Source organism: Sinohyriopsis cumingii, chromosome 7 (genome assembly GCF_028554795.1).
Source record: "Sinohyriopsis cumingii isolate HCF-2022 chromosome 7, ASM2855479v2, whole genome shotgun sequence".
Taxonomy (NCBI): domain Eukaryota; kingdom Metazoa; phylum Mollusca; class Bivalvia; order Unionida; family Unionidae; genus Sinohyriopsis; species Sinohyriopsis cumingii.
The window spans coordinates 27686901-27711645 of record NC_142967.1 but is presented as its reverse complement, the minus strand read 5'-3'; the positions used below and the strand labels follow the sequence as shown (position 1 = coordinate 27711645).

At 37.1% G+C, this 24745-nt stretch overlaps 1 protein-coding gene across 2 annotated transcripts in view; it reads right to left on the bottom strand.

Moving 5' to 3' along the window:
- Window positions 1-2487, bottom strand: part of LOC149794935 (uncharacterized) — a 114923-nt gene extending 112436 nt beyond the window's left edge. Inside the window, exon 1 of one of the 2 annotated variants that reach the window (XM_089964596.1) lies at window positions 2352-2487. The gene's annotated coding sequence lies outside the window, so the exon portion shown is untranslated. Of the gene's footprint in view, window positions 1-2207; window positions 2303-2351 lie in introns of those variants that run through there. The other variant, XM_089964595.1, reaches the window with a different exon arrangement.
- Window positions 2488-24745: the final 22258 nt, after the last annotated feature.

The following is a 24745-nucleotide window of genomic DNA, read 5'->3' as shown; positions in this document are numbered from 1 at the left end:
CAAGTCTTAGTCTCTTTCATTTAATTATCATTTTTAGTACATATAATACAGAACTACAACTTATACTACATGCCTTTCAAATGAGTCTTGAGTGCATAAAACCCATAGGTTGCCAACCGCTGTATAAGAAATTTATTACCATTATTTTGATGGATTTTTCATTAAAAACACTTTCAAACTGCCTGTGTTGTTAAACTTAATAATGTGGAAATCAGTTTTTCCACCGTGTTCAGAATAATTATTATTTTAACATCATACAACGTGCAACTAGAATCAAAGCTGAAAATGTACTGAATTGGCAAAAACACATCTTATGAAACAGGCATTAAAATAACTCAGTTTTTAAAACTACCATGCATATGTTTGACAATTCAAAATTCTCTGTGTCAATAAATATGACAAGTGCTAAAAGAAAGAATGAAAAGACTGGATTAATCCCAGGGAACCAGTTGCTGAATGTTTCATATAAAACCAGTGGTCATGCTATAATTTATACAGGTAGATAAAAATGTATTATGCTTTGGGTTGCCTGGTTTAAAATCAGGATATTTTACAACACAACATACTTTAAGGTAAACCAGCAGCTGTCATAAAACTGTCAAACAATAATCACTGATTAATCACTGTGGCTACTTCCAACAAAATGTTTTGACACTGATCCAAATAAAGCAGAAAAAGGAACTGAAAAACAATTTCCCTGTCATCATCCATTATTTTAAAATTTCCTTTTTGTCCTTGCTGCTTGTGTGTCTCCAATATGTTTGTAAATTATAATGTATTCAGTTTTGATTAAGTAATGAGGAAGTATGTATTGTAAATAAGGACAAGACTGTCTAACAGTAAGAACTGTATATTGAAATCTCTTTGGAACAATGACATTCATTGAAAATCTCAAATTATTAGCAGACGGAACAAATTACTCTTTAAATTGTGCAACATAATTTCATTTTTAACAATGCAGAACACTGTCCATTATTGTAGATGTATCTGTATACTTGTACATATGATGTCTATGATCTTTTATGTCTACAATGGTTTAACTTTATATTTTAATTTAGATGTATGGGCTATGTAGTCTGAAATAAAGAATTCTCATCTCATCTTATAAAGGTATTATTTAATTTTTTTTCCAAATAATGTCAACACGGTCATGTAGCTGAATTAAATACAGTGACTGACTTGAATTTTCTATTAAAATTGTGGTGTGCATACCAACAGTGAATGTCATTCACTGCATCAATTTAGGGTTACTTCAAACAGCTCTGAAGCCTGCACTGGCACAGAAGGGAAAATGGACTAAATTCTTGCTTAAATGCCTGCACTCGTTTTTACTGCAGTTTTCATGGGATTCTCAAAAGGTACCGATTTTTGGTAATAATAATATTGATACTTTGTGACTTGCACCAACAACTGCAGCACTCATGGCCAGCCTTAGACCGATTGGACCGATTTGGCCTCGCACTCACAGCGGCCCTACGCGTTACTAATTGAGAGAGAGAGAGAGAGAGAGAGAGAGAGAGAGAGAGAGATTTAAAGTAATTGTAAAGTCTTGGGAGAAAATTTAAAGTTCAGTATCATTAAAACTTGTTTAATTTGTTTTCTTCTCCAAATGCCATTACCACTGCCGACCCCAATCCCCGAGCGGAAATCACTACGATGTCCGCAGTGTGACAGTTTATAGTGATGTCTAGCACTGGGCCATCATGCCGCAGACATGTAGCATGATGTCCCACCCAGTCACATTATCCTGACACCAGGCCGACCAGTCTCTCTTAATTCTGAGCACCATGAGAGGCAGCTGTTAGTACCATTTTTGGAAGTCTTTGGTATGACTCGACCGGAGATCGAACCCACGACCTACCGCATCCGAGGCGGACGCTCTAACCATTAGGCCACCGGAGCGGTCTCATTATAATGGAAACCAAGAACAGCTAACAACGTGACGAACAAAACCGCCTACAAAGAACATCCATCGTCGACACTGATTAATTAAAAGGCTTGTCTTACTTTGACATTCAATCAAATTAACGTCGATTTTTTATATTAAATAGTTTAAATAAATTATATATCAACTCCGAGTATCGTCGAGTTTGTTTCTACCTCGAAAACAAGTGACACGATCACCTGAATCTGCGTCAGATGTAGTGCGATAAATCGGTTGCCAGACATGTATTGCAACATGCTGAGTATTTTATCTACCAACATACCAATACAGTGATACTGGGGCTGATTTCTCTGAATACATCAAATCATGTTGCAGCCCAAACCTCTGCCTTCAGATGAACAAATCCCTCTCCAAAATAAGAAACCTACAACAACAAAAATACAACAACCATTATCCAATACTTTACCTCTGAATAAGATCCGTCCTTGTCTCTTTATCATATAATAATGGTAAGGGGATTCGTTAAGTGTTGAATAATTAGCCATCTGTCACTGATGTTATCGATTTATTTTTGAAAGCAACTGCTGTTATTTCCACGAAGGTATGCTACTTAAACCAGACTTCCGCTTCGATGGGGGGGGGGGGGAGGAGTTGGCATCAGGTGCTTGCAGGACTAACCTAGAGTGGATGTCAACGTGTTCATGTAGGCACACTTGCTTAAACTAAATATTCTTGTTGTTTTAACGTTTTGTACTATTGTAGCATAACCAGAGACAATTCAGTCCCGATTGTTGAATGTTCTGAATATTCAATATCATCCAAAAATTACGACAAAAAGTATTGATCAATTTATAATTTTAAAATGATGGCTAGAAACAAGACTTGGTCAAGAAAAGAGGACTTCGGGTCTAACATTATAAATAGTAGTGTACCAATTTATTTCCAGACGCACTGTGCCTTTGAACGTGTGCCATTCATATAAGGATCGATTATTTTAATTATAAATTCAATGAAGTATGAACCGGAAAAAAACTTTGCAAACTGTACAACTAATATGACCGATTCGCAGCTTATACAGTTTCCAAGGCATTTTTTTCGATTTATACTTCGTTGAATTTCTAAAAAAATAAAAAAAAAATAATGAAGAGGCAATCTTTTAATAAATACAAACAATGATGAAGTGCTAACAGTACCGTCCTGTCTTTAACATCAAGTCATGTAAGTAGACAGTGTTTATTTATTAATTTAAAGAATATTTTAGTAGCATCAGCAAATATATCTCATTTATTTTTTTAAAAAGGTCCATTATTTCGTTCGTAATTAAAATCTTATGTAAGAAATCTGAGATACAGTGGCCCTATATTCTAAATATATTCCTCATTGAGTATTATGTACAAAAGAAGTAGTGTAGGTGGGTGTGGCTTTAAAAAAATGGGTACCTACGGTTATTAACCCGCCAACATTGGAAAGGGCCTGGTCAGTTAGATTGCTTTAAATAGTAATTACAAAAGAAAATTTGAATTATTTCGATTTGTACTGGATCGCACATTTACATAGACCCAGGGTTTAGTAAGGCGGGAGGGGCGAGCTAGACAATGAATGGTAGGATTATAGATCTACAAATACACCCTGAAAGTAGTTCTCAAAACTGTCCTTTTTATGTATATATAATTATTACAAATATGTTAGGCTAAATTATTAGACGCATTAGACCTATACAGGATTATTGAAACCCATGCATTTTTTTTTATCAGCGGGGGACGGGAAGGGGACAGGACACGCATCACCTGATCTGTCCCATCGCCCACCCTTCGAGTGACCTCGTCCAAAACTTTCCATGTACTTTAGCATTTAATTTTGCCGTATATGTTTATCGGGGCGTGTGTATAATGACCTTCCAGAGGAATATGGATTTATGAAAATCGAAATAAAGTGAATAACCGCCAAAAGTTATGTGTAATCAAATTCTAATAAATTATATCGATTACTAAAAACAAAATCAAGACTGAACGCCTACATGGCCAGGATGCAGTGGCGTAGCTAGGATATTTGAGTCCCTATGCGGGACCTTATGCAAAGTTTACCGATGGGCCCCTGATAAAATTGATGGTGTAGTTTGCATACTCATGCTATATGGTAGCTACGTTTCTGCTTGCATATCGTGCACTATGGAATATGTAACCACTTTACCGCAAAGGGTGGCAAAAGATATCAGAGCACTGATAAATAACCATACAAAATTAAAAACGGGGGAAGTATTTCAAACATCTTTCACAGACGGGCAAAATAAGATTTTTAGATTTATTTTCAACTCATCGGAGCGTTGGAAAATATTTGCTTTACTAAATTTATGCAAATTTTTCCATAGACCATCTTCAGGCGCTGTATTTATGACGTTCATACTACTGTCACATGACAGTTTTACCAATGAAACGTAAGATTTGGCCCTAATTCGACTTTCTTTGGGAATTTTAATTTTGATAAGATACAATTCATTTTATTTCTGTTCAAATGTTTTATTTCTGAATAACAACTATACAATATGCTTTTGTAATTTTAAAGTTGATGTGATTTTTTTCTCTTGTTGTTTGATTTTTTGTGTGGCCAGCTGGATGATTTTTGTTAATCATCGTCTGCGTTTGCTCTACATGGTGTGTAACCTTCTAAACATCTAAAGCAGGGTAGGAAAGGACACGTGGAGTGTAACCTTCTAAACATCTAAAGCAGGGTAGGAAAGGACACGTGGAGTGTAACCTTCTAAACATCTAAAGCAGGGTAGGAAAGGACACGTGGGGTGTAACCTTCTAAACATCTAAAGTAGGGTAGGAAAGGACACGTGGGGTGTAGCCTTGCAAATATTTAAAGCAGGATGGGAAAGGACACGTGGGGTATAGCCTTGAACATATTTAAAAGAAGGTATGAAAGAGCACATGGGGTGTAACCTTGCAAATATTTAAAATAAGGTAGGAAAGGACACATGGGGTGTAACCTTCTAAATATCTAAAGCAGGATAGGAAAGGACACGTGGGGTGTAACCTTGCAAATATTTAAAATAAAGTAGGAAAGGACACATGGGGTGTAACCTTCCAAATACAAAAGCAGGATAGGAAAGGACACGTGGGGTGTAACCTTGCAAATATTTAAAATAAAGTAGGAAAGGACACATAGGGTGTAACCTTCTAAATATCTAAAACAGGATAGGAAAGGGCACGTGGGATGTAACCTTGCAAATATTTAAAATAAGGTAGGAAAGAGCACATGGGGTGTAACCTTGCAAATATTTAAAATAAAGTAGGAAAGGACACATGGGGTGTAACCTTGCAAATATTTAAAATAAAGTAGGAAAGGACACATGGGGTGTAACCTTGCAAATATTTAAAATAAGGTAGGAAAGGACACGTGGGGTGTAACCTTGCAAATATTTAAAATAAAGTGTAACTTTCTAAATATCTAAAACAGGATAGGAAAGGGCACGTGGGATGTAACCTTGCAAATATTTAAAATAAGGTAGGAAAGAGCACATGGGGTGTAACCTTGCAAGTATTTAAAATAAGGTAGGAAAGGACACATGGTGTGTAGCCTTCCAAATATCTAAAGCAGGATAGGAAAGGACACGTGGGATGTAACCTTGCAAATATTTAAAATAAAGTAGGAAAGGACACATGGGGTGTAACCTTCCAAATACAAAAGCAGGATAGGAAAGGACACGTGGGGTGTAACCTTGCAAATATTTAAAATAAAGTAGGAAAGGACACGTGGGGTGTAACCTTGCAAATTTTTAAAATAAGGAAGGAAAGGACACGTAGGATGTAACCTTGCAAATATTTAAAATAAGGTAGGAAAGGACACGTGGGGTGTAGCCTTGCAAATATTTAAAATAAGGTAGGAAAGGACACATGGGGTGTAACCTTCTAAATATCTAAAGCAGGATAGGACAGGACACGTGGGGTGTAACCTTGCAAATATTTAAAATAAGGTAGTAAAGTACACGTGGAATGTAACCTTGCAAATATTTAAAATAAGGTAGGAAAGGACACGTAGGGTGTAACCTTCCAAATATCTAAAGCAGGATAAGAAAGGACACGTGGGATGTAACCTTGCAAATATTTAAAATAAGGTAGGAAAGGACACATGGGATGTAACCTTCTAAATATCTAAAGCAGGATAGGGAAGAACACGTGGGGTGTAACCTTGCAAATATTTAAAATAAAGTAGGAAAGGACACATGGTGTGTAACTTTCTAAATATCTAAAGCAGGATAGGAAAGGACACGTGGGATGTAACCTCGTAAATATCTAAAACATGCCAACCTACACAAATCCATATCATATACCATTTGAAAGTTTATTGTGACTAGGTAAATATGAATTATGATGGCGGTGATGGCGGGTGAAGTTGCATCCCTTGAAACGGTATAGCATGCGTACAAAGAATAAACAACAAAAACAATGCAAGTAATATTTCATTAAAATTGTGACTAAATGCGTTGAAAAGATAGATAAATTAGTTTTTTATGTATCTTACAAATATATGATACTTTATTTTTAATTTCCATTTATTCCTTTCATGTCTTTTTGTGAGAATGACCCAAGTTCTCCACAAATATTGAGAGATCCCAAGTTTTGTGGATGGCTTGCAATTTTCAATTGAAGGAAGACAGAGCACTGTTGGTTTGGGAGTCAAAAATTCAATGATCAAGGTCACTGTGACTGAAAAGACATGGGATGAGGATGGTACCGTCCCCTGTCCACAGTGCCATAGGGCGCACATTGGTCACATAAATAACCTACGTACACACAGACCATTCGTTCCCGCTACAACACTGGATGACTAAAGTGGTCCTCATCGACTTGATGAACGAACACACAACTGAAAAGATGATTTCGACACAAAGACATTAGTTATTTGTCAAAGAGCTAGACCAAACTTTGTGAATATATTGCACCTTAGGTAAGGAATAATCGAATGGATTTCGAGCTCTAATGGTAAGAGGTAAAGATCAATATGGCTGGAAGAACAAAAATGGCCTGCGAAGAGTAAGTTTAGTTCTTCACCATCTGTTGTTATCAAACAAATTAGATGACCTCCACTTGTGCTAGGAAAAACACCTACATATTTTGGCGCCAAAAGATAAATGGTTTCTGCATAATAACGTCAGTTCTATATCACAGACCTGGAACAAACTTAGTATATGGATTGGACTTTTGATAAGAAAGAACCCTGTTTATTTCGGGGTCAAAATTATCAAAGGTTAAGATCAATGTGACTGAAAGAAGATAAAAAGTTTATGCACAATAGATCAAGTTTCCCCATCATGAATGATTATTGCACAATAGCTCGAGTTTCCCCATCATGATTGGTTTATGCATAATAGCTCGAGTTTCCCCATCATGAACGGTTTATGCACACTAGCTCAAGTTTCTCCATTATGAACGGTTTATGCACAATAGCTAGAGTTTCCCCATCATAAACGGTTTATGCAAAATAGCTCGAGTTTCCCCATCATCTACAGTTAATATGCTTTGTAGACTGCGATTGCGTGCTCATTGGGTAAGAAAGAAGCCTTTTGTTTTCGGAGTCAAAATATCAAATATCAGGCTCACTTTAACTAAAAGAAATATGTATACTCTTGTTCCATGGAATTGGAGAAGCACAAGCACTTGATATCTTTAAAGTTAGTATAATTGTTGCAGTCGATAGTAGGTAGGAAAAAGGTTTTTGCAGAAACCATCGACTTGAACCGTAAAAAACTTTTTTTGCGCGATGTTCATCTGTGAGCAACCACAAAGCAAATAACGAATCATGTACCATTTACATCTCGTGTTTTTTTTTATAATTATGTTGTGGAAAACTTTGGAGAAATGCTGTTTCGTTAGACATCCTGATTAATCATCACGACGCTTAATCTTTAAACGGATACTTGCTGTGAAGCAGCTACAGCCGTTTTTTTTTTTTTTTTATAGCTTCCTTCTATTCAGCAGATGAATGCTAATGTACTACCCATGGCATTTGCATCGCCGTCAGCTTTCATACAATCATATATATATGTAGAGCCTCACTGCATCTCGCCCATTCTTTCTTAATGGATCATAAATAACAGTTTGGAGTGCGTTTCTTAGCAACTACCCCTTGGGGTTAACTTTGTTCATACATGTACACTAGTTGTATCTTTGGTTACGTTTGTGCGTTTAGTTCATTTTGCACCCGGTGTACAGTGTTATACATGGAATCCTGAAAGTAGATGGTTGTAAACACCTTTATTATAGTGCTACATCTGTACCAAAAGAAAAGGTCACTTTGACATACATTTCACATTATCATTATAACCCAGATTTTGAGTATCACTTAACTGGGTTAAATTTTGTGTTTGTGTTCATTTTTGAAGATAATTCATGTTAGAATTTTGACATTGATTACGATAATATATTTGTTAGTACCAAACTATTATAGCAAACGTAGGTCATCGTGACCTATATTTTATCTGTTACTCGCTTTGGTGAAGACTTTACGTTTATGTCATGAGCACAGAGTTAATGGCATGTTGTATGCACAGTATCCTACCTAGATTCATGAAATTTGGTTAGGGGATGGATTGTAATAGGTACTCAACCTTTATTGCTAAATGAGGTATTTGTGACCTATAAATTATACTTCAACGACTATGTTGACATTTAGTCTGCACAGTTTGTTTTGTGGTTGTTGTTTAGGTTAAAATCATGAAACTCGATAATAATATGTATCTTTATTATTACTATAATCTTGCAGCCAATGAAGGTCACCACGACCTACGTTTTTGCTTTTCGAACATAGGCTAAATATAAGTGCTTAGCTGATTCCATGCAATACATATCCCGTTATGACCAGAGCGGTAATAAGTAGTAAGCGATATGTTTATTCAATGGTAAACATTTTATATTAGTCACTATATATTGCATATTATGATGAGGTACCTTCCAAACGTTGCGTGTATATTGTACATGTGACGGTGTAGAGGATTTAGACGAGTTAACTGTATGCATTTACTTTGCGGTCTCAGTTGTAGTTTTTAATCAAAGTGAAAAAGTGATGCATGAACTATGCTTGAAAGAGTTGTCATTTGCTGTCACTCTAAGGTTACTCAAAGGCTGTGTCTTCACCCAGTACAACCTTGCATCTCCGGGGAGGCGGGGGGGGGGGGGATAGTGACAAAAAAGAAAAACAAAATTAATCTTCTTGTTTTTTTAGTAAAAATAAATTCATTGTAGTACCTTTATTTTAATATCATATACATGAATATTTTTTATCGCTGTTGTGTGGCAATAGTAGTATAGGGCCGGAATATTGGGCTGTTATAGTCCACAACGGGAATTAGCATTACGCCATAGGTTACCGTTGGGGACCATGATGGGATCAAATGGGAATGATAATATTAAACTGCCAATAGGTTTAGAACAAGGGGCCCAAAGAATCACCTGCATGTTACTAATGCATCTAAGCATTTTCTTTAAAAAGCTTGGCCGTTATAGACCCCTACAGAAATGGTAATATTAAAGATGTATATATGTCAAGCATTGATCACCATCCCCACACCCGCGTGTCCTATCCAACATTTACTTTTTGCATTACTATTCAACACTCACTTTTTGACTTTTATCCAATACTCGCTTTTTGATTCTTATCCAACATCCAGGTTTTGGGTGGTATCCAATACCCACTTTTGAGTATTATCAAACGCACACTTTCTGAGTATTATCCAACTATGCATACTATCCAAAACACATTTTGTAGTGACTAAATATTCCGCATTAACTGTGCAACGAAAAGCGTAGGATAAAGAAGGGGGATGAAATCATGCAAACATACTATCACACCACGTCAAAGCTTGCGTCAGGTACGCATATGTGAATGAAAACATGTTTTTTTTTTTACACAAAGAACGACAAAGAGAATGTGAAACGACTTATCCAAAGAAATGGTTATGTTGATATAAAAGATCACAAAAATCCCAAACAAGACAACACCATTTTCCCAAATCAACGCTATTTTTTAAACTGCCCCGCTTATTGGTACATCAGCATAATCAATTAAAAGGTTGGAGCAGGGTCTATTCCTCATCATTTACAAATGCCAAAACATTAAGAATGAACGAATTTACAAGGTTGACAACGTTGATGTGTGAGACTAGTCTTCTAATGATCTAATATCGTGTCTTGTTGATATAGATATACAGTACGTTTCTGCGCTTAAAACTACCTTTCTTTTTTTTTTCATCGTTTCTAGAGTACTCATTTTCAAAAGAACTTACTTAGTGTACTAAGAGAAATCCACGGCTGCGTTGATGAAAAACATATTTACAATATAGTCTATACAAAATGGAATCTGATCCTTGTTATCCCACATTATTAAACTGAGTGGATACAGCATTATTTCTCATAGAAGGAATCCATCAGAATCAAAATATTCCCCGCTGTGGTCGTTGGATGAGTAGACAGCTACCCACTGGGTTCCTGGGCGAGGACCGTCGTCCATGTTGATGACATAGACTTGAAAGTCGTTAGGTTTACGATGAGGAACTTCACCTTAAGAACACACCACTGGATTCCTTAAAACTGTGTACGAACTGTGATTCAGAAGTTAACGAAGTTCTCAGGTATTCATTTATGATGTCCAGATATGTGTTCTTGGCTTATTTTCCGTACGTCAAGAGGTCTTTAAGTTCAATTACACTAATTAGGGGTAAGTGTCCATGTTGTTACTCGCTAGACTGTTATTCAACTACACATCGCTGAAAAACAAATGCAAAGCAATGTTGACGGGAGCTATTCTGCCATTGGCTCCTTGATTTCTGTTCTCTGTTTTGAGAACGTTGACATTCAGGTACAAGTAACTGCTATTCAGCTAGATGTAGTCTTCAGTTTGTCCTTTGGTATTTAATTCGATATGTGTTGATGTCAGAGATAACACAAGATGAATTCTACAATTGGAATTCTTGAATCTTCAACATCGTCAATGGCATGGAAAATATATCAAGCTATGACTTGTAACATTCTCAAGACGATTGATGCATCGATTTCCTTTTTCTTTGTTTTTATTTTTTAAATAGGAATAACGAAAGTCCAATTCTCTCACAGTTTTTCTTCTTCTTTTTTATTCTTTTTCTGATCATGTCTATGATGTCTTAAGAGGTTTTGTCTTCTCTTTCTGTTTTGTTCTTGCTTTGGTATAGCGGCGGAGTTAATGAAGTCGTTAGAAGTGTCAGTTTATGGAGATATATCAGCGCCCTAGGAGGCACGTTCCTGTCTAAATCAGCACGTTTTCTCTTGCATAGATCCACACTTCTTTAGGATTTTGTTGGTATATAAGTACATGTCTGATAAATTCTTTTCCTCGTGTCAAATATGCATATTTTAAAAGTATACAATCCTCCAGTCAACATCGGTTTTAAGATAGATGCTGCGGAACGAAAAAACCGATTTTAACATATCTTGCAAAATATATCCTTGTTATGGAGTGACTCCTTACACCGGATACATTTGTTACCTTTCACTTGATTATGGTTTTGTAAGATGTAGTTTCACGGTGACACTGTTTTCGAGAACAGAATATTTCATCCAAGATCTCCTTTTATAACAGTATTGAAACTGTCAAAATACAATTTAAGGACATGAAGATAATGAAGATGGGTGAACGTGATGCGTGTTTCATCCTTAATCGTAAACGGCTACGGCAGCGTTCATTTTGAGAGAAATGGCTCTCAGCAATGGAACAGCTTTGATTCCTGCAACGTTGTAATCCAGATGAGATTCCACAAGCATGAAATCCAGTACTTCGTTCAATTTGATCGAGTCGCGAAAATACTTGTACGAAAATATCGTTGTTGTGAATATCTTTGGACTTCTCCACTAGGTTCGTGTTTCCACGCAGAATAGCAAACTGGGAGCAAATCTGATATACGTCGTTCTTTGAGTCGGACAGAGTCATTTAAAGACGATGAGAAATAGTATGGCAGTCGACAGGTTCACTACGGCGAGTGTCCTCCAGTGCTTTGCCAGACCATTAGTTGACAATAGCCGAAATAGTATCGACGAGAGGTTGAACATTAAAGTACTATTATATAGGAATACTCATCGATGTCGTTTAGGATATATAAATGAAAGGATTATTCTTGTCCAAGTGACTTTGGACTTGTTCTTTAAATATTTTATGATGAGTAAAGTTGTTTGATCTCTAACCACATTCTTAACTTGATTGGGATAATTGACTTCTACCAAAGATACTTCCTACCGAATTTCTTAATCTAATTGTTTTGACTCAGGTACTCGGGTTGCGATAGAACCCAACATGTTTTTGGGAAATACATACATTAAACTGTCATTAGGTAGCATTTAAATGCAATCGATTATTTATAGATCGATAGCCCTAGTCTCCGAAGAGTCACTCGATGTTAAAGAATTATTTTCCAAAGACGATTCCAGAACAGATATACTGCCGTGATTGGAAGAGCAGTGGTGACAAGCGGTGGTGAGGCTACCGTTGTTACTGTCGGTGTATTTCAAGGATGATGACACATACAACTGCCAAGTAAAATAGTCCATAATTGTTTATCTCTTTGTTACAAAGTTGAATTTCTATTAACTGCTCCGATGACACAATATGCCACGATGGTTTTTGAAGAAAAATAATGAATTTAAGTCTTTTTGTATTCGTTTTACCCACCACACCCACAGGGCTAATTTATTTAGTTCTCGGATATAGAAATTCTGGAAAGATTTAGCTGTACTTAGCGGCTATGTTGGTAACTTCTGCTTTTTTAGAGTCACCGAGTTGGGAAGCAGCAGTTCAATAATCGAAATTGGATGGATATATTTTCCAACGAACTTTCACCTCTTGTGTTTTCCCACTTAAGATGTTATTCGATCAAAGGCGCATTCGATTTTGCAAAAGTCGTCTTCTTTCGAAGCCACGTGTTATAACTTAGCAATTAACAACAATTCATTCCTTTTAACACTTCTCCGTTCATATCTTGCAAATCATAAACAGGAGGAGCAAGTCCATGCAGTTATCCAGTGACACGAAACAACCCTTGTCCACCATCTAATTACATAACTTTTGTCAACTGTGCGTTTGGTTTTTCCACTGTGAGACAAGTCTCTCATGTTTAACATTTTTCTTCTTCTTTTTTTTTTTTTTTTTTTTTTTTTTTGACGTTCTAAGCAATCGATTGAACACCGTGACTTCGCTCTCTGGTGTCATTATTTCTGAAGCACATCTGATGCAAGGATGGTACGAAGCCTGAAGTATCAACATGGTTGGAATAAGTCATCGTCTTTGTTGATTTTTGTTTTTCTTCGCCGTTCATGAAATTTTTTAGATCAGTCGGAGTAGACTTAACCGTTTGGTCTAAAGCAATCTGGTGAAAGAGTTGAAGACGTTGCAGTACTTTTCTATTTCTGACAAATTTGTTCGAACCATCAACGATTTTAATTCTTGCTGAAAATGTGACATTTCGCAGACATTATGGTTAGATAAATGATGTGCTCGTACCAGTGATGGAGTTTCAACCTTGGTTTGAAAGGAACTAAAGTTATTTTTCGTCCTTCCATAAGATCAAAGGGGACATGTGTCATATCTTTCGAGAATAGTGTCGTTTTTATAATAATAATAATAATAATAATAAAGACTTTATTTAGTTAAGGTAACTCAATTAGTTACAGAACTAATCTACCCTGAGGCCTTCTATATGTTATGTACAATATATACAGTATATACAACATGATGTGAAGAGTCTGGCTTGACACTAAATAATTAAGTAATTTTAAAATTCAAAGTATCAAGCCTGGAACACATGCACAGGCATCAGTGAAAACATAAACATATATAAAACATAAAATATCATCCAGCATTGAAAAATTAAGCAATGAAAATGATCCAAAATTACAGAAAAGCAGGCGGTATTTTTTGAACTATAACTATTAAATTTTCTAAAGATTTCATCCATTCAGGACATTGATTGTGAAAAAATGAAATGCTAGGAGCCTGCCTTATGTCACTGAAAATGTTGTTCCATACCAGTGGACCAGTATATTGAAAACTTTTTATATACAATTCCTTCTTTGGCCTTGGTATAATGTAATTTTTTCTTCTTATGGACCTTAAATTTGGAGTACTATCAACATCTCTTTGGTGAAAGATATTGCTTAGATACACATGAATGTCTTTTCTGGATACTTTATACATCAGTTTGGCCTTTCTAAGAAATATTCTTTCATGTATTGTTAAAACCTTTATATCATTCATTGCATCCTGAAAATTGTATATACATTGATCTAAAATTAAATGGCAAGCCCTCTTTTGGAGTCTTAAAAGTGTTGTTATGTTTGAATTAGAGGTATCACCCCAAATTACATTACAGTAGTCCAGATATGGCTGAATATAACTTTTATAAAAGATGACCCTGTACTGAAGATGAATGTATGTTTTGATTTTCCTCAGTAGCCAAAGATAAGAATTAACCTTTTTTGAGATACGTTTAATGTGAATAGACCAAGTAAGATTGTTATCCACGAATACACCAAGACTTCTATCTTGAGAGGTCATATTGAGGCTCACGTTGTCAAATAGAACCTGGAGTTTGTCGCTATCTAGGTTTACTCGTTTTTATTGTATTCTAACTAGTAGGGCTGTCGTTTTTTCTGTATTTATGATCATACTGTTTTCCTTGCACCATACTTGAACTGTTGAAAGCATACTGTAAATTATTTTCAAGTACCGTTTTGGTTTAACCAATCTCAGACAGTGTAAGGGGTTTTGTTTTCTGGTGGGTGTCCCGCTTAATTTGATTTTTGTTATCTAGGGGTTGACCGCCCTCGATGTTATTGCCCGGTTCGAGTAAATATAAATATAAGTGGTGAAACTTATAGGTGAAATAGATAGAGATCTGAGCAAATATATAGAACAAACCAACACGAGCCCCCGTACATGTAAACAAACAATTTAATCAATTACATAAAACAACCGTGAGAATTCATTACATCAGGAATATATTCTGCTTTTGGAAATAAAACTTTCACCAAATTACAAAGAAAAACACAAATAGATTTAAATAAAATTTCCGATCTGTTTACTGATAGATTTATTTCATAATAGGATCGAGTGAACAATCGGAGTCAACGTCTTGTACGATTGCATAACCTGCTCGTCCCCAGTTTGCTCTGCTTCCACTATAGCTGTTCAGACCCTTGGATCTCAGGATGATACTTTCCACCATCCGCCTCAGGATACTCTCAGAATACGTTTTAGAAATTAATTCGTCGCGGGATTACGTCACAAGATTGTATTTCCCACTGCACTTCTCTCTATACTTCTCCGTATACGTCTCAGAATTGATACGTCGCAGGATGGCGTCACTGGATTATACGTCTCAAGAGCTATTTTCTCCCTTTTAAATAAATACAAATAGAGACAACCTAAATTTCCTGTTATTTATGATACAGGGGATTCTGCATTATTCTCCCTCGTTATCAGATTTTACTATCAGTGCTAGACAGATGCTAAGGCTATCAATCGACTCCACATGTCCTATAATGACCCTAGTTAGTCAAATGGCTAATTCGTTACGCAGTGACATCACACATTAACACACCACACGAGGCCTGGGGTTCTGAACCAGCCTCAATTTACACAGCGAATAAATGAGATACATTACATCAATTACTACATTATTTCAGTCAATACACACTTACTCTTAATCATACGTGAAATCTTCTAAATTCGGCGAATTTGCACGGATTCTCGTGATCATATCAACTAATGTAATGCATTAAATTCTTAGAACCTAATTCTTATGCAAGCGAGACGACAAATTCAAACAATTCATCAAACTTATCTAAAGAAGATTAATGTACGACTTCCTATGCGTAGACTCAACACAGTTATACTTCATAAAGCAAATGTAGAAAACAAGATTCATGCAAATACAAGTAAATAAATTCAGCAAAGCATTATATATGGCATCAATAAATTACATGGAATTGTCACACTACCTTTGCTTTCAACATTCCTCCCTCTAATCGCCAAATTAGTTCGTCGGTTTCTTTCGACAACTTTCTCCTTTGGACAACAGTTCTTTTACGAGGAAATTTCTTGCAAATCCCAGGAGCATACTCTGGTTTCTCTTGCAGAAAAGCTTAGACTGTTTAAAATTTTCGATGTGGCGATATTAAAACCTAGGAAATTTTGTGTGGGAAACACGCCCCTTATTTAACGTTATTTAACGTAACCAATCATAATCAAATATCTCTGCCGCCTTTTTCAAAGGCTCCTAAGTCGGGGTCAGCTTGATCTGGCAATTTGGGTAACAGGATTTCTGCAATTTCTCAATTGTGACAGTTTTACCATGAAAATAAAGTTTACCGTGTCCCTAATTGTCCGGACCGGTTCTCACATACACAAGGAGCCACAACCGCCTGTTTTCCTATCCTTTCGATAAGGTTTTGTCGTAGCCATTGATATCCGAGAGTCCAAATAAATGGATACTATTATTTGGAGAGGTTAGCAGTAACTTTACTTGATCAATCTTTCCACTAAAACCCTGAATGTGTAAATGACCTATGTGTAAACCTTTGCTAGAAACTCGTAAATTCATGATATTAATATCAATCTATTAGAGGCACTCAAAGAGACATTAAAAGTATTAAAACTATGTTCACAGTGATCATCATTACTACTATCATTACTGTATGAAAAATTTAATTTTTCCACAACTACATTTTCTATTTTTGTTAATCATTGTATAAATCTGAACTATCAGTCATTTCTGAATATGTACAAGTAGCTGGTAAGTTTCCATGTATCAGCAAGGGTATCAAACCTGTTTTGACAAGGGATGCATGGTGTATTTGACAGTCTTTGATAAATAGATTGGTCCTCCTGCTGAATAGAGTCTTCCTTGTGGAGCTGAGATGGCCTCATTGCCCTTTTCCTATTCCATAAATCTAGTGTGAGTTTTGGCTTTGTGTCCAAAGCTACAACACTGATGGCATTGTATTGGCTGCCTGTGCCTGCATTCCTGTGCTGAGTGTTTGATCTCACCACAGTAATCACATCCCAAAGTGTATTAACTGTATTGACATGGCTGACCATATTGTCTGATGCTGTTTTGACCTACATTGGATTTATAGGGACGGATGAAGTTTGTAATATGGCTGCAAGACCAGACTACACGAATGACTGCATTTATATTTTTTGCCAGTTTTTCCACCCCTTTAGTAGACAGGTGGATATTATTTCTTTTTCCAAATCAATGTTGCATCACTTGCCCCTCTTCATCCAGGAAACTCATTTAATTGTAAATAAAATCACACTTCCGTTCACTTGCCAGTCTTCGGATGACCTTATTGATATCTAGCACATCACAATCTCCCCTGGGGGCCATTTCACACAATGTAACCTGACAGCTTTGATTTTGCTTATGGATGTGTGTAACTGGTCATATAGTTCTTCAAAAAGTTCTAGAGCAGTCCTTTCACTGGCATTGTTCTCTCCAATACAGAGAACTATTTTAGTAAACTTGGAGAGATCATACATTTTTCTATCTTCCAGTATTGTCTGTATTTTGGCACCTGAAATGGCATGCTTTCTAACACAGTGCCTCAGCCCTCTGTTGTTAATTCCATGTAAAATAGAACTACCAATAAGGAGGATGTTACCTCTGCTAGCAGAAGACAAAGTATGATGTTTACTTTGTATTGATGTAGGTAGTCTGTATGGTGCTTTATTACTCTTAACTTTATCAGTTCTGGCTGAGTTAGTGGCAAAGTTGGAACACTGAATTGGGTTTTCTTTTGGCTATACTTCAGGTGTCTGTACACTTTTACTTAGAGAAATAGGTTTAGGACCAATGGTTTGTGAATGTCTGCTGATAGTCACAGGTTTCTCTCTCTGGGCAGCTAATTTAACCTTCTCATTCATTAGTTTGTCAATCTGTTTTTGCATCTTGCCCACCTGCTTCTGGAGTGTTTGTATTACAGTCAGCAGCAGGTCAGTATTACACATACATGGAGAGAGCTGTCTATGATCTCTAGTAGGGCCCTCTGTAGGCGGAATAGGCGTCATAGTCATTGGAGTGCTATTCATTACAGGAACCCTAGAAAGTGGGTCAGCTCTCTCTCTCATCAGATAATTCCTGTTTTCTATGACTACAACTCTAATTTGAGTCCACTATATCTGATAAACATGTGGCATTGAAACTATCCTCACTGGTAGGGGTTTCTAAAAATAGATTAGTAGCCATTCTGATGAAGTTATTATCTTTCCATTTCATTGACCCTAAACCCATAACTTCTATTAGACTTTCAGCACAATTAAAAATAAGTACACATTTTAGACCATCAGCATGTGTTGTGATAGTAAACTTGGACTGGGATGAATCAAATGTGAATTCCTTTTTAATTTATTCCAGGAACTGATGAAAAAATCCAGTAATCAAAAATGTTATTGTGAAATTGGTTGAATTTAAATGTTTCACGTTGTAGATAATACCCTCTAAATAGTCCTTAACAGGAAGGTCTTGCTCTACATCAGAGGATCCTTCAAATGAAACATTTTCTGAATCAGAAGAGTGTAAGAAAGTTGACATTATGGCAATAGGCATCAGCTTTTTCTACACCAGTTATTACACCAATCTCATGAATGTTGAGCTGTAACTATATTCAAAGATATAGTGCCTGATGTTAAATTGCTTTTTAAAAAAATATTTAAAAAACAAATACTAATAATTATTGAATCTGAATGTTAGAGACATAGAAGAAATTATTACTCCTTTATTCCTTAAAATTTGGAATGAATATATCAACATCGAGGAGCAAACCTGTTCTTTTGAATATCCATAGAACAAAGGAACCACAATCTGCCATGTTGAATCTGGCTGCTGGCTGAGCAAATTTTCACAAAATAGTTCTTGCATTGTATTGAAACAGAAAATTAATGTCAAAGCTTCATGAAAAGAAACATGATGCATCCTTTTGGTCAGAGATATTTCATGGATGATGAATTAAACACATAGATATTCCTTGATTTAAATGTTACTGCAGTTGCACTACTTCCCCCTTCAGGGTGACTGAGTGGCTTTCATGACGTATCTTATCAATACAAAAGTATACTTGTTTAAAGACTATGATTTCTACCCATACTGGCAAGACCGTTGCTTAAAGAGGCTTATCCTTTATAAGGATCGATTTTGCTGGACATCTTTTAAGAGAAGTGATAAAATGATGAAGAAGATGATAAAAGCATTGGTGAGCATGTTCTTTTCCACCATAACGTGAATAATGTTGTTCTAATCACTTCTTCCGCATCCATAGCAAAAGCACCGTTCCTTTCAAAACGTTTAAGCAACATTGATATGAGATATCGATAACAGTTTTGCCCCCTTTTGGAAATTTTATTTGAACGATCGTATAAACTTTAGGACATTCTTGTTTCATTTTTGTACTGGAATTCGTCTTCACTGATTATCGGAAAGTGGTATCGACTAGACTTTAGCTACAAATAGTGTCCTGATCTGAAATATAGATCTGTTGTGGTTGGAACAAATCTGGTAAACATTGTAACACACTTGTTCTGTCTTGTACTATTTAATAGGAAAGGCAACATTTTTGTTATATATTCAGCGACTTCTTGCTGTCATGCGTTGAATCCAACACTTTTGTAGTCACGTACATCCTTTTGTAAGACTGTTGGTGTATCCTATTTGATATGCGCACTTATTGGTAAGTATGAAGCGATCATATAGTACGAAGAATGCCTTCCTCAGAAGGGGCTGTACAACTCGTATTCGTCACTACTCGCAACATATTTAGCACACTGGGCTTTTGGTGCACTGATACAGGTTTGATGGTTATGTCTTTGCATGTAATCTTCATAAATTTCCAACAGAAAAAAAAACTGCTTGCAAAGGCCAAGAAATGTAGAGCAGCAGAGAGACTGAGCCCACCAACTATTCCGTCCAACAGAACCTTCTATCGAGAACACTCTTGATAGAGGGTCTTATTTCACAAAATAAACCCTCTATTCAGAAAGCTATGATAAATAAGCCTTCTCTGCTGACTAGAAGAGTTATTTCATGAAAAATAACTAACTATAAAAATACTTCTTGACTCCGGGGTCTACTAGACGAAACACTTGGTGGCCTAGTCTCTCTACTGCTATTGATTTAAAAATTCTATGATTTCTGCTGTGATTTAAATATTTAAGTTAACAATAATGGCCAACATTGAAGAAGCACATTCTGCTAGACTAGCTCGAGAGCGACTAGAAGCAATAAAAAAATTTATTCCTGTGCGAGACAGTGTAAGACAAAAATTACAAACGCGGCAACAAGCACAAATTGAATTTGCAACAGGTGCAGAAGAATTATTTAAACCAATTACTGAGCCAACCAAAAATATCGCTAAAGCCACAACAGCAACACAGCAAGTTATCGCGGAATTACCAAAACAGATCAGCGAAGCAATGGAGTCTGCTAATAAAACACGTGCTGAAATCGAAGACGTTAAAAATATTGTCGAGAATCTATCTACTAAACCAGAATTAAAAACTAGATATTTTGCTCAGCAGGGTTATGCAGAAGTTATAGCCGATCCTGTTAAGATCGCTGCAGCGGGATATCAAATGCGTCATCAGCTTCTAAAGCCAGAATTTTATAATACTGCAGAACATGAGTGGAACGCGAGGGTATTTCGTGAGTATAAAGGTATTTCACAGATCAGCAAAAAATATAAGCGCGAATATGATAATTTTGTTGAGCGAGTTAATGAAATGAAAGGGGGTATTTCAACACCAATGAAGCAGCGATCTCGACCACGAAGACAGCCATCGCCTGACCCGGGTGTAACCGGTAGTGGTTTGGGGGGTAATTTTATTCCCTGCCCTGATAACATCATCAATGATGTATCACGGCTAGAAGTTCTCTTATTAGGAAAACGTGCCGGAAATAACTCACCAGAAATAATTAATGAAGCGGCTGATATCTGTCAGCGATTATTTCAAGGCGGCATCATGGATACTCACATCTATCGAGAACTTATTGATGAACTCTTGGACAGCGATTAGAGAAATAACTAATTAAATAAAATGATAGTACACAATTCTCATCGTAGACCAGTCATGGTCAGGGTGGTAAATTCACGAGTACCAGTATACAGGATGACTTATGGAAACGGATTAGGCGATGTTGTTCGGGGTTTATTCGCGAGGATGGCACCTAAAGCAATACCGATCGCAAAACAATTATCAATGAAAGCCATTCCTGGCAATCAAGGACAGACTAGCACGACTGATACGTAGAAAACCTCCGCCGGTAAAATTACCAGCCACCGCAGACATGCCAGCAAATGTTAGTAAAGTAATAAATGAAGCCGCAAATCAAAAACTAGCAGCGCTGATAAATCCTGAACAAACAAACACAAGTTTGATTGTGGGAAGTGGTCTTCGTTTTAGACGATAACTTCTATAATAAAATGCTTAAACGGGAATACGACCCAGCATTCGACATAGACGAACCGGTTCTTAAAAATGAATCAGTGCGTGATTATCAGTATTATTCTTATGACGCACGAGAACCAAATAAATGAGGACGAATTGAACTTCAGGTTCAGGATGCAAGTAGATATTTCCTGCCCGCTGAAGCATTTATTGAGGTAGAAGGTGAAATTATAAAAACCGATGACACAGAATACGGACCCAATGTTAAAATCGGTTTTGTCAATAACGGAATTATGGCCTTGTTTGATAGAGCTATCTACATGATTGATGGAAAAAATATTGAATCAATTCAAAAGGATGTCGATGTTGCTACAACAATAATTGGTCTAGCGAGATATTCTGATGATTATACAAGATCAGCCGGTCCATCAATGATGTTTGCCAAGGACACTTCTAATTTTCCTAACAGTGATCAGTACGATATTAGACGACCAAGAAACTTTGCCGATAACGCTGACGCTGATGTGTGGCCGGTGGTTCGTGGTGCTAATGCAGAATTTAATTTAGGTTTCGCTGCACGTAGACAAATGCTAAAAGGTAATCGTAGAAATTTTTCATGTGCCATTCCGCTGTCGCATATCTTTGGATTTTGCAGAGATGTCAGAAAGGTGATTTTTGGAGCAAAACATACAGTCGTGCTTGTTAGAAAAGCTGACGACAATGATGCGCTATGGCGACCTCTAGGTGACGCTGGTAAGGTAAACATAACAAAACTATCACTGTGGATGCCGGTAATGACTCCTGCAATTACTGAAGAAAAGCGACTGCTTTCTTTTATGGATCAAGGTGGTAAAGTGCTGCTATCGTGGCTTACAACAACCACAGATAGTATTCAAAGTACCAATAACGGTTTATTCACATGGCATATAGCATCACAGCAGGGGGTTGCCGCGCCGTGACATATTTGTATTGCTCTTCAGGATGCTGCACGGGTGGGTAATGAAACACGTTCGCATGTGATATTTGATCAACTTGGTATCACTGACGTTTCTCTGAGAATAAATGGACATCAGGAACCATCTGAGAACATACTGTTAAATTTTGGTAATAATCATGTTGCACGTGCATATCAACGATTGACAAAATATCTAGCGCGTGATCTAAATATCGACACTGGTTTGCAAATATCACAATTGGATTTTATATCTCATTATCCAATCTATTACTTCTCGCTGGAACATCTTGATTTAACCAGACAGTCGGTCGTTGATATTCACTTTCGGGTTACCGTGAATAGAGACGCAGGAGTTATAGCTAATTACAGAGCAATCGTGGTCATACTTTCCGATAAAGCAATGTTGCTTGAAGGTGCCGGCGGCCGAATGATACTCGTTGATGCACCAGTGGAAAATATGTAATATTTTCCGAAAATATGTAACAATTAGATCAATCTCGTATTAAATAACATGTCATACAGTCATGTTAATGTCACTCTGACTCCTGGTCAGATCAAGAAATTGAAATCAAAGCAAGCATCAGCGTCAGGAACGTCAAAAACACTTAAACATGAACAACTTAGTGGTGGTCAAAATAAGTTATCGGTTACTCAAACACAGCTTAATCAAATTTCCAAGGCTAACGCAGCCGGAAAAGGAATCAGACTGGATTTTAGTGCCGCAGCTGTCCATGATATGATTAAATCCGGTGGAATATTTCCGTTTCTTGCAGCAATACCAGCGTTGATTTCCGCAGCAGCACCAGCAGTCGCCAAAGCCGCAGCGTTAGGAGCTGTTGCAACCGCAGCTGGAATGGCACTAAAGAAAGCCACTGGAGGAAAATATAAGAAACGAGAAGGAAATATACTAGCAGTACTTGGACCACTTGCACGACTTGCCAAAATGCCACCAGGTCAAAAGGTAGCTTTACCACAGCCTGATTTGTCATCGTTGTCGCCTCAGGCCCGGTCTCTGTTAAATATCGCAGGAATTACACTTCCTCACGCGATAAGATCACTAATACCTAGATCAGGATCCGGATACAAAAAAAGAGGGGATCCGGCCTTAGACTTCCAGGAACTCCGCCATCATGGTACCCAAAAAGGTTTTGAAAACACAAGGTGTTTCTGTTTCACTTTCAGCGTCCAACTTTGATTTACTTGATGCCGCTAAACGATTACGCGTAAAACATTTCAGAGGAGTCTTTATGCGAGATCAATTACCAGCACGACCGAATAATCCAGAAACCGGAATTATTAATCTTGATAACGGCGATGGTCCAGGAACTCACTGGGTTGCTTACGCGATCGATCCACGTGGAATTATCTATTTTGATTCGTACGGGCTAGCACCGCCAATTGAGTTTCTTCGATATGTATCCCCCCTAACAAAGTTAGGGACAACGTCAGCAAAGGTTTGGTACTCAACGTTGCCAACACAAACATTAACTGATCCTCCGATATGTGGCCGTGAAGTATTAAATGTTCTTGATGCAATCTCGAAATCAGCGAGTTCTCCTCACAAAGTAGTGCATGAATACACGCTGAAATCACAAATGTGATTTCCAAAGTTAAACAACCCCATAACTAATAATGGTTGATATTTACGGAAGATCAAGCAGAACAAAGGAAAAAAAAAGATATCGATTTATCAAAGTATGCGACCAAAGATGAAATTGATAATCTTTTAACGTTAACCGGGATAGACCCAGATGAGGTTGTAATTTTTCAAGATCGACATGGCAAGCTAAAAACCAGTAACATTAAGTGGAATGACATAATTCGCAGGGTTATTGGAGCTACCACGGACAACATCGTTGTATTCACTGACAGCGGCAGAATCAGAGATTCGCTGATATCAATCGCGGCGCTTCGAGATGATGCACGAAAAGCCGCAGGGGAACGTGTAGCGAAGACCGGTGATACAATGACAGGTGAACTCAGCATGAACGGTAACAAAATAACCGTTTTAAGAGATCCAACATCCCCGGAAGATGCCGCAAACAAACAATATGTAGACACGAGTGTTCACACAAGCACTAGCACCGTTGACAGTAAACTAACCACGTTGCGGGCAGAGTATGATGTTCACGTGGGCGCGTTTACAAGACTTCGAAGAAACTTCGCAAAAACTGATGAGGCCGTGGATAAGTTCTTTGGGACTCCTCCAGTCATCGACATGAAACTTTCTGAAATCATACCAAATCTTACTAATAACGCCAACGATATCAACAAGATTAATACCCGGTTAGGTGTAGTCAGAACAGATAGAAGTTTTTCAGATCAAATCGCGTTGATACAAAATAACATTGACACGATCAAACAAACACAGCAAGATATCGTATCGGGAATTCCTGAGATCGTTAACAAAACCAGTCTGATTAAAGTCCCCACTGGAGTTACCC